The sequence below is a fragment of the Lithobates pipiens genome, unplaced genomic scaffold (genome assembly GCF_037356315.1).
Source record: "Lithobates pipiens isolate NorthernLeopardFrog02 unplaced genomic scaffold, aLitPip1_a1.2 Scaffold_23, whole genome shotgun sequence".
NCBI classification, from domain to species: Eukaryota; Metazoa; Chordata; class Amphibia; order Anura; family Ranidae; genus Lithobates; species Lithobates pipiens.
The window spans coordinates 141,933,305-141,947,144 of NW_027507785.1; the positions used below are offsets into that span (position 1 = coordinate 141,933,305).

Genomic DNA, 13,840 nt, shown 5'->3' on the forward strand with positions numbered 1-13,840 from the left:
CTGTAACAGTGCTAGGTTCCTGCATTACAGAACCAGAACACCAGCAATAAGGGGTATCTTCAGGTGTATACTGTGCAGGAGGCACACAACACCCACTCTAACTTCTGCACTGCAGATGCCTGTATTGCAGAAATTGAACACCAGTAATAAAGGGTAGCTTCAGGTGTGTACTCTGCAGGAGGCACATAACACCCACTGTAACAGTGCTAGGTTCCCAAGCAGTAAAGACACTGTCCATGCCTATCGTCCTCTTTCCCTGACCGCCGCAACACACTATACAAGGCCGCCACGCTGGCGGCCTTATATAGTGTGGGGTGTGTACTAAACCCCCTTGAGATATAATTGGCCACAGGAATACTGCCTGTGGTCAATTGGGGCTCTCCTCTCAGAGGATGTCACATCTGTTCTTATTATATAGAACTTATTATGCTCCTCGTAAACTTTTTCAATTTGGCCGAACGGCTGGACGCAAGTTGTCCCCGGTGCGGGAACATGGGGGGAGACATGATGCACATGTTTTGGAGATGCCCGAAGTTGATCTGCTACTGGACGGAGGTGACAGGAACCATTGATCGGGTGTGTGGAATCTCCACCAGGATGGAGGCGAAGTATTGTCTCCTGGGATTAGTTGAAGGAGTTGGAAACCCGGGAAGCAGCCAGATGGCAGTTCTGAGATGCCTATTTCAGGCAAGGAAACTGATTGCCCAACCCTGCTTAGCCTCCAATGTTGGCAATGACTTGTTTTTTTTCGCTTGTTTCCCAAGATGACCATGTTGGCGTTTGTCAAGATGGTTGAGAGTGCCCAAAGAGATCGCCTATGGCCCCATTACCTTGAAAGTGCCCGATATTGTCTGATCTCGGAGGCTAAGCATTGTCGGGCCTGATTAGTAACTGGATGGAAGACCGACTGGGAAATACCAGGTGCCTTATGCTTATTTCTTGATCATAGATCACGGGACACAGGATCATTACACAGTGGGTTATATAGGCACCTCTGGTGATTGGACACTGATTAACCCCCAATTAAGGAAAATTCCTTCCCTATATAACCCCTCCCATATGGGAGGCACCTCCATTTTTTCGCCTGTATCTATGGTGGTTGGTCACGTAAAAAATGTGCTATGAAGAAAGCTCTGTGCAGGTCCCTGCGGGGGCCTAAGGGCTACAACAAACCGGATCCATATCTCGGGCCGATATTTTGACTCCCAAGATGATATGATACCCAGGCTCCATCATCTGAAGAAACGAGGTTTTGCCTGTAAGTCCTCTCCTATTGGAAGACTGGTCTCTGGGAAAACCAGACTTACTGTACTATTTGCATAGTGGCACGAAAGTTTCTGGCAGAGTCTATTACAAGGTCCAGGTAGGAGGTTCTTCTGAGAAGGAACCCCAAAAAAAACCTGAAGGTTGGCACAATTCTGCCCGCCGTAATGGGTGAAGGCTGGAATCTGTCTGTTTTCAGCAATTCCTGAGGCGAGGACAGGTAAGGGAAGTTAATCCTGTATAAATTATATTATGGATTTCTTCATTGAGTAGTTGTATGTCTTACCTGGTTTCCACCACTAGAGGGAGTAAGAGCAGCCTGATGCATACTTACATGCCTTTCAGATACACACGCTCAGTGAAGCCTGGTTCTCCCAGATGACTCACGTCTCCACTGCAATCTCTGCCACAATGAAGGTAATACAGGGGTCCCACGTAGTCTGGGGGTCCCAGGCAGCTCCGATGGAAATTCCCTTCCCCCCTGGATACCGGCGGTCCTCGTGCACATGCGTGCCAAGCTTGCTCCCATGCTAATGGAGTGTATTTGCGAGCCGTGTCGTTCGGTGTGCATGGCGCTGTACTGTGCAGGCGCCAGACGGCAGTTTTACAGCTCAGAGCATCAGGGGGCTGTAAGTGGAGACACAGGAGCTGTGGGCAGTAAGCATCCCACGGGATTGGATCCAGGCAAACCTAAGACACCTACTCAGCATCAGGTTGTGCAGTTTAAGCATATATATTTATTGTGAGACTTTAAGCACAACAGTGATTGCACTTTGTACTAGTACCTCTGCTTTGTAGCTTAGGACTATGCCTCCTCGTAAGAGGGTCTCAGGAGGAGATAACAAGGGCACTGGTAAGTCACCGCCTAGTTCTAGGTATTCTAAAAATGCCTGTAGGTTACCATCCCCCCCTGCAAAACTGGAGTCAGCCTCACAGGATGAGTCAGTGCCCCTGTCAGGATTTGCAGCCTCTCCTAATATTTCAGCCCCGGTATACGTCACTACTGAGGACTCCCTTAGGGCTACATTGGAGGGTTTTGAAGGAAGAATCATGAATTTTATTTCAGCTTCCCTGAAAGATAGCAGGAAAAGGGGTAGATCCCCTCCCTCTGCTGAGATTCCTCTTTCAGATGACACTTCTGACAATGAGGAGAGATCCCTATCTTGGGACAGGGATCTTGAGAAGTCGGATGAATCAGAGGAAGAGGAGAGAGTCCCCTCCTCCCAGGCGCTCAGAAAACAGGTGCAGTATTATACTGAATTGGTGCGTACCACATTCAGAATGCCTGCTGCTGAGATCGCTACGTCCTCTGTTTCTTCCCTGGGAGTCAGGAAAATCCCACAACCGGCCTTTTCCTTTCCAATTCATCCCTTAATGGATAAATTGTTGTATGAGGATTGGGGACATCCCGATAAACAGTTTTCTCCTCCTAAAAGGTTTTCTATGCTTTATCCTCTGGAGGAAAGTTTCACCAAGATATGGGGGGTCCCATCTGTCGATGCGGCTGTTTCTTGCGCGAATAGAAACCTGACCTGTCCTTTGGATAATGCTCAGGTATTTAAAGATCCAACTGATAAGAAGCTGGAAACATTAATAAAAGCCTCCTTTTCCATGACTGGCGCTGTAGTGCAAGCTACAGTCGCAGCTGTGGGGTTGTGTCAGTTCCTCAAGGAACAGGTTAAGCAGATGCTTGGACTCCTTCCCAGTGAGGAAGTGGAGAATTATGCAGAAATACCTCAAATTCTGTGTTTCATGATTGATGCGATTTTGGATTCTGTCCAACAAGCATCTCGTTTGTCTCTCCTGTTGGTACACATGCGAAGGGCCCTATGGCTAAAGAATTGGGCAGCTGAGCTATCATGCAAGAAGCATTTGATTGGGTTCCCGTTTAAAGGGGAACGTTTGTTTGGAGAAGAATTAGACAAATTCGTCCAAAAAATTTCAGGGGGTAAATCTACTCTCCTTCCAGTCAAAAGGAGCAAACGTCCATCATTTAGGCGTTCTCTCTCTCCCGGAGCATCAAGCTCTAAGCAGTGGCGACGGCCTTCTCAACCCCCCTCTACAGGAAAGGCTCAAGGCCGGGCCCAGGGGCAGAAGAAATCCTGGGGGCGAAAGCCTGCCAAGCAGAGCCCGAAAGCTTCCTTGTGAAGGGGCGCCCCCGCTCGGCCAAGTGGGGGGAAGGCTCCTGCAGTTTGCAGAAGCCTGGCGGGAAGAGATCCGGGACGAGTGGGTGGTCTCTTCGGTATCCCTGGGCTACAAGCTGGAGTTTCAGGAGATTCCACCTTCTCGCTTTCTAAGATCAAGGATCCCCAGGGACCCAGTAAAGCAAAGACCGCTATTTCTGGCCTTAGATCACTTACTATCCCAGGGGGTGATAGTAGAAGTGGACCCAAAAGAACAGGGTTCAGGGTTTAACTCGAATCTCTTCATCGTTCCAAAGCCAAATGGAAGTGTCAGACCTATCCTGGATCTGAAGGATCTGAACCGATTTTTACGCATCCGGTCCTTCCGAATACAGTCAATTCGCACTGTGGTTTCCTCCCTGCAAGGGAGAGAGTTTATGGCATCAATAGACATCAAGGATGCATATCTCTATGTGGCAATTTTTCCCGCACACCAAAAGTATCTAAGGTTTGCGGTAGAGCAGCACTATTTTCAATTTGTGGCTTTGCCGTTCGGGCTAGCTACGGCCCCTCGAGTCTTCACAAAGATTCTGGACCCTCTCTTGGCAAACCTAAGAGCTCAGGGTATAGCCATCATGGCTTATCTAGACGATTTGCTTCTCATAGAGAAAACAGTAGCGCTCCTGAACCACAGTGTTACCAGAACGCTAGAACACCTGGAATGCCTAGGTTGGATTATAAACCTAGAAAAGCCGTCCCTACAGCCTGCTACCAGGTTGGAATACCTGGGTATGGTTATCGACACTGCTCAGGGCAAGGTGTTTCTACCAAGGCCAAAAGCCTTGGCCATTGGGGTTCTGGTGCGCCTAATTCTGGGCAGAAGATCTTCCCCCATTCGGTTGTGCATGAGACTGTTAGGGGAAATGGTCGCCTCCTTCGAGGCCGTTCCATTCACTCAGTTCCACTCAAGGCCTCTGCAAAGATGCATCCTTGCGGCTTGGAACAGGAAGCCCCAATCCTTGGATCTTCCTATGCGTCTATCCCCAGGGACACGCAAGAGCCTCGTCTGGTGGTTACAAACCGAGAATTTGCTGAAAGTTAAAAATGTTCTTCCTCTTCCATTGAAGATTATTATGACAGATGCCAGCCTGACAGGCTGGGGAGCAGTGTTGGAGGAGACGTGCTCGCAGGGGAAATGGTCTGCGATCGAGAAGCTATTGCCCATAAATGTATTGGAGATCCGGGCAGTTTATATGGATCTCATAAACTGGTCTTTCAGACTACAGGGTCTCCCTGTTTGGGTTCAGTCCGACAATGCCACAGCAGTGGCCTATATCAATCACCAGGGCGGTACCAGGAGTCTGGTTGCGCAAAAAGAGGTGAATCGCATACTTGTCTGGGCAGAAAGGCATGTTCCATGCCTTTCTGCAGTCTTCATTCCAGGAGTGGAAAATTGGCAGGCGGATTTTCTGCGCCACCAGCAGTTGTGCCCAGGAGAATGGGCTCTGCACCCCGACGTGTTTTGGAACATAAGTCGCAGGTGGGGTACTCCAGACGTAGATCTGTTTGCGTCCAGGTTCAACAGAAAACTGGACAAATTTGTGTCAAGGACAAGAGATACACTCGCTCAGGGGTCGGATGCTCTGACAGTTCCCTGGGATCAGTACAATTTGATATATGCCTTCCCCCCGTGCCCCATTCTGTCGCGGTTCCTGGGAATAGTCAAGAGGGAGACAAAGTCGGTTCTTTTGGTAGCCCCGGCTTGGCCCAGGCGACTGTGGTACGCAGAGATCATGAAGTTGGCAGTAGGCAGGCCGTGGATCCTCCCTCTCCGGCCAGATCTGCTCTCACAGGGTCCTGCTTTACACAGTCCTGCTTTACACAGTCTGAATTTGACAGTTTGGCTGCTGAGACCCACATTTTGAGAGACCGTGGGCTTTCGGGCCAGTCCTTTCTACTCTGGTCAATGCCAGAAAGCCGGCCTCCAGGCTTATTTACTACAAAATCTGGAGGGCATATGTTTCCTGGTGTGAACTCAGGGAATGTCATCCTAGAAAGTATGTCATTAGCAGGATCTTAACCTTCCTCCAGTCAGGCCTAGAAATGAATTTGGCCGTAAGCACTATCAAGGTGCATATTTCGGCCTTGTCAGAGTTTTTTCAGAAACCACTTGCATCGCATTCCCTGGTGCGGGCTTTCATCCAGGGGGCTATGCGAATAAGGCCGCCAGTCAAACCTCCGGTATGCCCATGGGATCTGAATTTGGTTCTCTCAGCTTTGCAGGGGCAACCTTTTGAACCTTTGCATCAGGCTTCGTTAGTTCTTTTGACTAAAAAATTGGTTTTCTTGGTAGCCATATCCACGGCTAGAAGAGTGTCAGAACTAGCAGCTCTCTCCAGTAAAGAACCGTATCTAATTATTCATAAGGACCTGGTGGTAATGCGTCCCAACAGGTCCTTTCTGCCTAAGGTGGTTTCAGGATTCCATTTGAATCAAGATGTAAGCCTACCATCCTTTTTTCCGGACCCACAGTCCACAGAAGAAGAATCTTTGCACACTTTGGATGTGGTAAGGGCAATCAGTATCTATCTTCAGGCAACTGCACAGATAAGGAAAACTGATTGCTTATTTATTTTGCCGGAAGGCCCTAGGAAGGGTCAGGCGGCATCAAAATCCACTCTCTCAAGGTGGATTAGACAGATTATTTCTCAGGCCTATAGTGTTAAAGGGAAGATCCCTCCTTTTCAAGTGAAAGCGCACTCAACTAGGGCTGTAAGTGCTTTTTGGGCAGTGCATCACCAGGCCTCCCTGGCTCAGATCTGTAAGGCTGCAACTTGGTCATCAGTCCACACATTCACCAGATTCTATCAGGTGGATGTCAGAGGGCAAGAGGATATCGCCTTTGGGCGCAGTGTACTGCAGGCTGCAGTTTAGGTCCTCCGGTCCTTGGCGGTCTATATATTGTGATCTGTGTCTCCCTCCCCTCAATCTGAGCATTGCTTTGGGACATCCCACTATGCAATGAAGCTCCTGTGTTCCATGATGTATGATCAAGAAAATAGGATTTTTATATACAGCTTACCTGTAAAATCCTTTTCTTGAGAGTACATAATGGGACACAGGGCTCCCACCCCTCTTGGGTTTTACGTGGTTTCCTATTGCTTTGCTACAAAACTGAGGTGCCTCCCATATGGGAGGGGTTATATAGGGGAGGAATTCTCCTTAATTGGGGGTTAACCAGTGTCCAATCACCAGAGGTGCCTATATAACCCACTATGTAATGAAGCTCCTGTGTCCCGTGATGTACTCTCAAGAAAAGGATTTTACAGGTAAGCTGTATATAAAAATCCTATTTTTTATGTTGTTGGCCTATGGCCAAATCACCCTGAAAGTGCCCGATCTTGTCTGATCTCGGAGGCTAAGCATTGTCGGGCCTGATTAGTAACTGGATGGGAGACCGACTGGGAATACCAGGTGCCGTAGGCTTCTTTTTATGCTGTTGGCGTTGACATGTTCTTTTTTTTTCACTTGTTTCCCAAGGTGACCATCTTGGCATTTGTCAAGAGGGTGGAGAGTGCCCGAAGAGATCACCTACAGCCCCATCACCCTGAAAGCGCCCAATCTCGTCTGATCTCGGAGGCTAAACAGTGTCAGGCCTGGTTAGTACCTGGATGGGAGACCGCCTGGGAATACCAGGTGCCATAGGCTTCTTTTTATGTTGTTGGCTTTGACCTGTTTTTTTCGCTTGTCTCGGAAGGCGACCATCTTGGCGTTTGTCAAGAGGGTTGGGCGTGTCTTTAAGAGAATGCTTACGGCCACATCACCCTGAAAGCACCCAATCTCGTCTGATTTCAGAGGCTAAGCAGTGTCAGGCCTGGTTAGTACCTGGATGGGAGACTGCCTGGGAAGACCAGGTGCCATTGAAGGATCTGGCCTGGTTAGTGTCTTGATTGGGAGATCGCCTGGGAATACCGGATGCCGTAGGCTTCTTTTTATGTTGTTGGCTTTGACCTGTTTTTTTTCCCTTTTTTCCCAAGGTGACCATCTTGGCCTTTGTCAAGAGGCTTCAGAGTGCCCAAAGAAATTGCCTACGGGCACAACACCCTGAAAGCACCCAATCTCGTCTGGTCTCAGAGGCTAAGCAGGGCTGGGCCTGGTTTGTACCTGGATGGGAGAACGCCTGGGTTTTCCAGATGCCGCAGGCTTCTTTTTATGTTGTTGGTGTTGACCTGTTTTTTTTTCGCTTGTTTCCCAAAGTGATCATCTTGGCATTTGTCAAGAGGGTAGAGAGTGCTTAAAGAGATCGCTTACAGCAGCATCACCCTGAAAGCACCCTATCTCTTCTGATCTCAGAGGCTAAGAAGGGTTGGGCCTAGTTAGTACTTGAATGGGAGACGGCCTTGGAATACCAGGTGCCGTATTCTTCTTTTCATGTTGTTGGCGTTGACCTGTTTTTTTTTCGCTTGTTTCCCAGGGTGACTATCTTGGCATTTTTCAAGAGGGATGAGAGTGCCCAAAGAGATTGCCTATGGGCACATCACCCTGAAAGCACCCAATCTCCTCTGATCTCAGAAGCTAGAAAGGGTCGTGCCTTGTTAATACCTGGATGGGAGACCGCCTGGGAATACTAGGTGCTGTAGGCTTCTTTTTATGTTGTTGGCGTTGACTTGATTTTTTGTTTGCTTCCCAAGGTGACCATCTTGGCGTTTGTCAAGAGGGTTGAGCGTGCCTGAAAAAAATCTACTATGGCTGCATCACCCTGAAAGAGCCCAATCTCATTTGATCTCAGAGGCTAAGCAGGGTTGGGACCTGGTTAGTACCTGGATGGGAGACCGCCTGGGATTTCTCAATGCCATAGGCTTTTTTTTTAAGATGTTGCTTGATTCCCAAGGTGACCATCTTGGCGTTTGTCAAGAGGGTTGAAAGTGCCTGAAGGGATTGCCTACGGGCACATCACCCTGAAAGCACCCGATCTCATTTGATGTTGGAGGCTAAGAAGAGTCGGGCCTTGTTAGTACGTGGATGGGAGACCGCCTGGGAATACCAGGTGTCGTAGGCTTCTTTTTATGTTGTTGGCGTTGACCTGTTTTTTTTTAGCTTGTTTCCCAAGGTCACCTTCTTGGTGTTTGTCAAGAGGGTTGAGAGTGCCTGAAGAGATTGCCTATGGCCACATCACTCTGAAAGCACCCAATCTTGTCTGATCTTGGAGGCTACGAAGAGTCAGGCCTGGTTAGTTCCTGGATGGGAGACCACCTGGGAATACCAGTTATTGTAGGCTTCTTTTTATGTTGTTGGCGTTGATTCGTTTGTTTTTTTCCGCTTGTTTCCCAAGGTGACCATCTTGGCATTTGTCAAGAGGGTTGAGAGTGCCCAAAGAGATCGCTTACAGCAGCATCACCCTGAAAAAGCCCTATCTCTTCTCATCTCTGAGGCTAAGAAGGGTTGGGCCTAGTTAGTACCTGGATGGGAGATGGTGTTGGAATACCAGGTGCCGTATTCTTCTTTTTATGTTGTTGACATTGACCTGTCTTTTTTCGCTTGTATCTCAAGGTGACTATCTTGGCATTTGTCAAGAGGGTTGAGAGTGCCCAAAGAGATTGCATATGGGCACATAACCCTGAAAGCGCCCGATCTCCTCTGATCTCAGAGGCTAAACAGGGTTGGGCCTTGCTAGTACCTGGATTGGAGACAACCTGGGAATACTAGGTGCTGTAGGCTTCTTTTTATATTGTTGGCGTTGACTTGTTTTTGTTTTGTTTGTTTACCAAGGTGACCATCTTGGTGTTTGTCAAGAGGGTTGAGAGTGCCTGAAGAGCTTGCCTATGGCCACATAACCCTGAAAGCACCAGATCTCGTCTGATCTCAGAGACTAAACAGGGTCGGGCCTTGTTAATACCTGGATTAGAGACCACCTGGGAATACTAGGTGCTGTAGACTTCTTTTTATGTTGTTGGCGTTGACTTGTTTTTTTTTGTTTCTTTCCCAAGGTGACCATCTTGGCGTTTGTCAAGAGAGTTGAGAGTGCCTGAAGATATTGGCTACGGCCACATCACCCTGAATCTGTTCCATCTCGTCTGATCTTGGAGGCTAAGCAGGGTCGGGCCTGGTTAATGCCTGGATGGGAGACCGCCTGGGAATACCAGGTGTTGTAGGCTTCTTTTTTTTTTCAAATATAATTTTTTCTCCAAACAGGGGAAGACGGTCCCCCGAGTACATAATGCAACAGAGAAATACAGAGCAAAAAGCAGCTGAACAATACTTGATACAGGTATATTCGCAACTGTGAGTCTGCCTTCCATCAATCATAATGATTCAAGGCACGGATAAAGTACTGTACCAAGATCCAGGGTCACACAAACCCCAGGTCCCTCCGGCATAATCCATCCAGAGGGGGGGGGTGGGGCCGTCTTTCCCAATTTTCCACTTTTTCCAAAAGAGAGAGGGGGTGGAGGGGGTGAGAGATAGGGGTGGAAGGCAGAAAAGAGAAGGGGTGAAAGATCAGGAAAGGAGAAGAGGGGATGAGACACAATGGCAGCCACTGTCCAAGGGGCCAGTCAAGGAAAGCTCAGAGCACTAAGGTGATAGCAGGCGACATCCTTCCAGCGAGAATATAAAGGTATTCCAGATGTCCCAGGTTTGTTTAAAAAATTCTTGTTTACCTTGTGATGTGAGGATCAAGTCCTCCATTTTTTTTAATGTCCTCTATTTTCCTAAGCCAGTGAGTAATGAAAGGGGGGGAACATTTTTTCCAATAGAGAGGGATGCAGGATTTCGCTGCATTTATCACATGCCGTAAAATAGATTTTTTGTACTTCTTAATGGGAATCTGTGAATGGTGCAAGAGAAAGAATGCAGCCTCTTCCGGGATGGAGAAGTCTGTGAATTTTTGTGTTATGCATCGGATCTCTGTCCAGAAGTCCACCAAGCTGGGGCAGGACCAAAAAATGTGGAGCAACGTGCCCTCTTCTTCTCCACACCTCCAGCATATGTTCGAGGAAGAGGGGAATTATTTATGCAGCTTTGATGGTGTCAAATACCACCTGGTGAGAATTTTAAAATTTGCCTCCTGTATCTTCGTGCACAGCAAGGTTTTGAGAGCCAAAGTGATAATGCGTTGTCTCTGTGCTGGGGAAAACGAGCAATTAAGGTCCTTTTCCCAGTTGGACAGACAGGTTAAGTATGGGTGATCTGTTTGAGAGAGAATGTGGACCAAAGGGATTTCGCTCCTGCACAGAGTCTCAAACTCCGTCTGAGGCGGGCGAAAGTTTGAGTATTGGGGATGGAATGTTGTTGCGCCGCTCTCCAAAAAGGCAGTTGGAAAAGCCCTGTCGGATCTGTTAGGGTTGAGAAAGAAGGCCATTTTCCATCAATGACGAATTTAGACGCATGGTCTAGGTTGGAATTTCTAAGTGGGTCCCCGGTTCAAAGTTCGGATGGTCACGTATAGGGAATAGGGGGGAAGTCAAAGACGTGAGTGTGTTTTGGGTAGCGATCAGGTGACTGACTTTCAATGAAGCCCCTATAGTGGGATGTGACGTCAATTCTGTGGGTAAATCCTTATAGCACCACATGGCGCTTCTTAGCGGAATTAAGGAGTGAGATTGTCCTAGTTGCACCCAGAGCTTAGAAAGTTTGTTTCCATTCCAGTCCAATACACGCCCCAGATGGGAGGCCAGGTAGTAGCATCGCAAGTCAGGGAGAACCAACCCTCCCTGTTGTTTAGACAATGTCAGCTGTGACCACTTAAGTCTGGGATTTTTGTGGGCCCAGTTAAATTGAGTGAGCAGGGATTGAGCTTGCTTAAAAAACGGGACTGGACTCTGGATGGGGAGAGCTTGGAAAAGATAGGTACATTTAGGGAGTATGTTCATTTTAATGAGATTGCATCTCCTGAACCAGGAATGGAGGCCAGAATGCCACCCGTGAAGCAAACTGCAGATATTAGTGACAAGGGGTGGGGGGAAGTTCAACATAAACGTACGCGCGATGTCTGGGGGAAAGTACCTAAGTACTTAAGGACTGTATGGGTCCTTTTAAATCGAAAATTGGACTGCAAGTCTAGTAATGTTTGCGGGGGGACTGCGACCCCCATAGCCTCTGATTTCAAGAAGTATCCCATATATCTGGAATTCCCGAAGGAGATTTGGCAAGGAAACTCTGGGATTCTTCAACGAGAACAGCATGTCATCTACGTAGGCAGATATCTTGCACTCAATAATACCCATTTGGAGTCCCGTTATGTCTGAGTTTTGTCGAATTGTGGAGAGAAAGGGTTCCAATGACAGTGCGAATAATAGGGGCGACAGGTGGCAACCCTGTCTGGTCACATTCCCGATGTCAAGGGGACATGAGAGCACCCCATTCGCTTTGAGTTGAGCTAAAGGGCGTGAGTATATCTTACTTATCCATGCCAGCATCCGTTCACTCAGACTTATATGGCGAAGGACCGAGAACATGAATGTCCATTTGACCCGATCAAAAGCCTTCTCGGCATCAGTACTCACGAAAAGACATGGGGTCCCAGATGACTTTGCTTTATGGACCAGGGTAAGCACCTTAATGGTGTTGTCCCTATCTTCCCTGGTGGGAATAAAACCTAACTGGTCAATATGTATAAGGGACTGCAAGTGCTGTGCCAATCACGTGGTGAGGATTTTAGAGAATCGTTTTAGGACCGAATTTAGGAGGGAAATGGGTTTGTAGCTCCCACATAGGCCCGGGTCTTTGCCCTCCTTAGGTATCAACGAGATGTGGGCTCTAAGGGTATCCTCAGGAAAATCCCCATTCGAACTCAGAGTATTAAATAAATTCACCAAGCGCGGGCCGAGAATAGGGAGGAAGGTCTTATAGTATTGTGCGGTATATCCGTCAGGGCCCGGAGCCTTACCCACCTTCGGAGGTCCCTGGACTTCTTCCAGTGTGATCGGGTCCTCCAAGTACTCCTGTGATTCCGATGAGAGGGTTGGTAGACCAGAACCGGGTACATATCTGTCTATATTGTCCTGTCCAGACCCTGAATCGGGCAGGTTGTAGAGATCAGAGTAACATTTTTCAAAGACTTTGGCTATTTGGGTTGGGGTAGAGGCCCTCTGGCCATTCTCATCTATCAATTGTGGTATGTAAGAGGCAGATTTCAACTCCTTTACCGACCTGGCTAAGATTTTTCCGCATTTGTCCCCTGACTCCTACGTCAGTTTACGACAAAACTGGAGTGCCGCTTTCGCTTTATAATGGAGTAGGTCAGTAATCTGGGTACGGAGTGTCCCCAATTCAATCTCTAAGGGCCGTGAGAGGGCATGTTTATGTTTTGCTTCCACAGAGGCAAGTTCACAAAACAGATTAGCAAGCTGTTCCTTCCGTGTTCGTTTGATGCGTGCCCCGTGCCTGATAAGTACCCTGCGGAGTACTGACTTGTGAGCCTCCAAAATTATCCCCGGGTCGCAGTCCTGCGTTTAGTTTTCTTGGAAATAAAGGTCCAATTCCCTGGTCACATCTGCTAAAACTTCCGGTATCTGGAGGAGGCTCTCATTAAGGTGCCAGAATAGAGACCTAGGTGAGGGGTTCCTAGAGAGGGTGTAGGTAAGGGCTACAGGAGCGTGGTCGGACCAAGTAATATGGCCGATGGAGGAAGAGCTCACCAAGTGCAGTTGGTCATGTGGAATCAAGAAGAAGTCTATCCTCAAGTATGATTTGTGAGGGGAAGAGCAAAAAGAGTAGTCCCTTTATCCAGAGTGTTGCAGACACCAGACATCAACTAATTGGTCATTCAGTAAGCACTTAGTAATCCGCTTTCTAGAGGAAATGAGGAGCGAGGAGCAAGAGGCAGAAGTGTCAACCGATGGCGAAAGGGGACATTAAAGTCCCCACCTAATATCAACTGGCCCTCCCGAAAGTCACATAATCTGTGCAGGGTAGTTCTGAGGAATGTGTCTTGGTGATCATTGGGAGCGTACACAGTGGCAAATGTAAAAAGGAGCTCTCCAATGTGGCCCCTAAGAAAAAGATATCGGCCCCCAGGGTCCACCAAAGAATCCTGGAGAACCGAGGGGAGCCTGCTAGAGATCAGAATGGAGATTCCCTTGGTCTTAGAGGAGGGGTTAGTAGAGTGGTAGACCTTAGGGAAGGATCTTGACCGTAGAAAGGGGAGGCTAGTATTTTTAAAATGTGTTTCTTGTATAAAGGCCACATCATTATAGGAAGTCTTCAGTTCTCACAGGAGGATTCACCGTTTTTCAGAGGAGTTCAGTCCCTTAACCCTTCCTTAGTTCCTTAGAGAGGTGACCTTGACTGAGTCTGCCATCGCTCCTCGGGGAGGGGAAGGGGGACGTCAGAGAAAAGCAAAGAACCAAGGTAGGTATTGGGTAGGTAATGGATGGCGGGAACTAAGGGGGAGAAAGGAAGGGGAAATGGAAGGAAAGGTAAGGGGAAAAAGAGGCCGGGCACCTCAACCCCAG

The 13,840-nt window shown here is 48.2% G+C and overlaps 6 pseudogenes; all 6 read left to right on the top strand.

Moving 5' to 3' along the window:
- Positions 1 to 6,753: 6,753 nt before the first annotated feature.
- On the top strand, positions 6,754 to 6,872 carry LOC143928565 (5S ribosomal RNA; annotated as a pseudogene).
- Positions 6,873 to 6,975: 103 nt separating this feature from the next.
- LOC143928884 (5S ribosomal RNA) lies at positions 6,976 to 7,094 on the top strand (annotated as a pseudogene).
- An 816-nt stretch (positions 7,095 to 7,910) lies between these two features.
- Positions 7,911 to 8,029, top strand: LOC143929124 (5S ribosomal RNA; annotated as a pseudogene).
- Positions 8,030 to 8,326: 297 nt separating this feature from the next.
- On the top strand, positions 8,327 to 8,445 carry LOC143928885 (5S ribosomal RNA; annotated as a pseudogene).
- Positions 8,446 to 8,985: 540 nt separating this feature from the next.
- Positions 8,986 to 9,104, top strand: LOC143928936 (5S ribosomal RNA; annotated as a pseudogene).
- Positions 9,105 to 9,422: 318 nt separating this feature from the next.
- LOC143929053 (5S ribosomal RNA) lies at positions 9,423 to 9,541 on the top strand (annotated as a pseudogene).
- Positions 9,542 to 13,840: the final 4,299 nt, after the last annotated feature.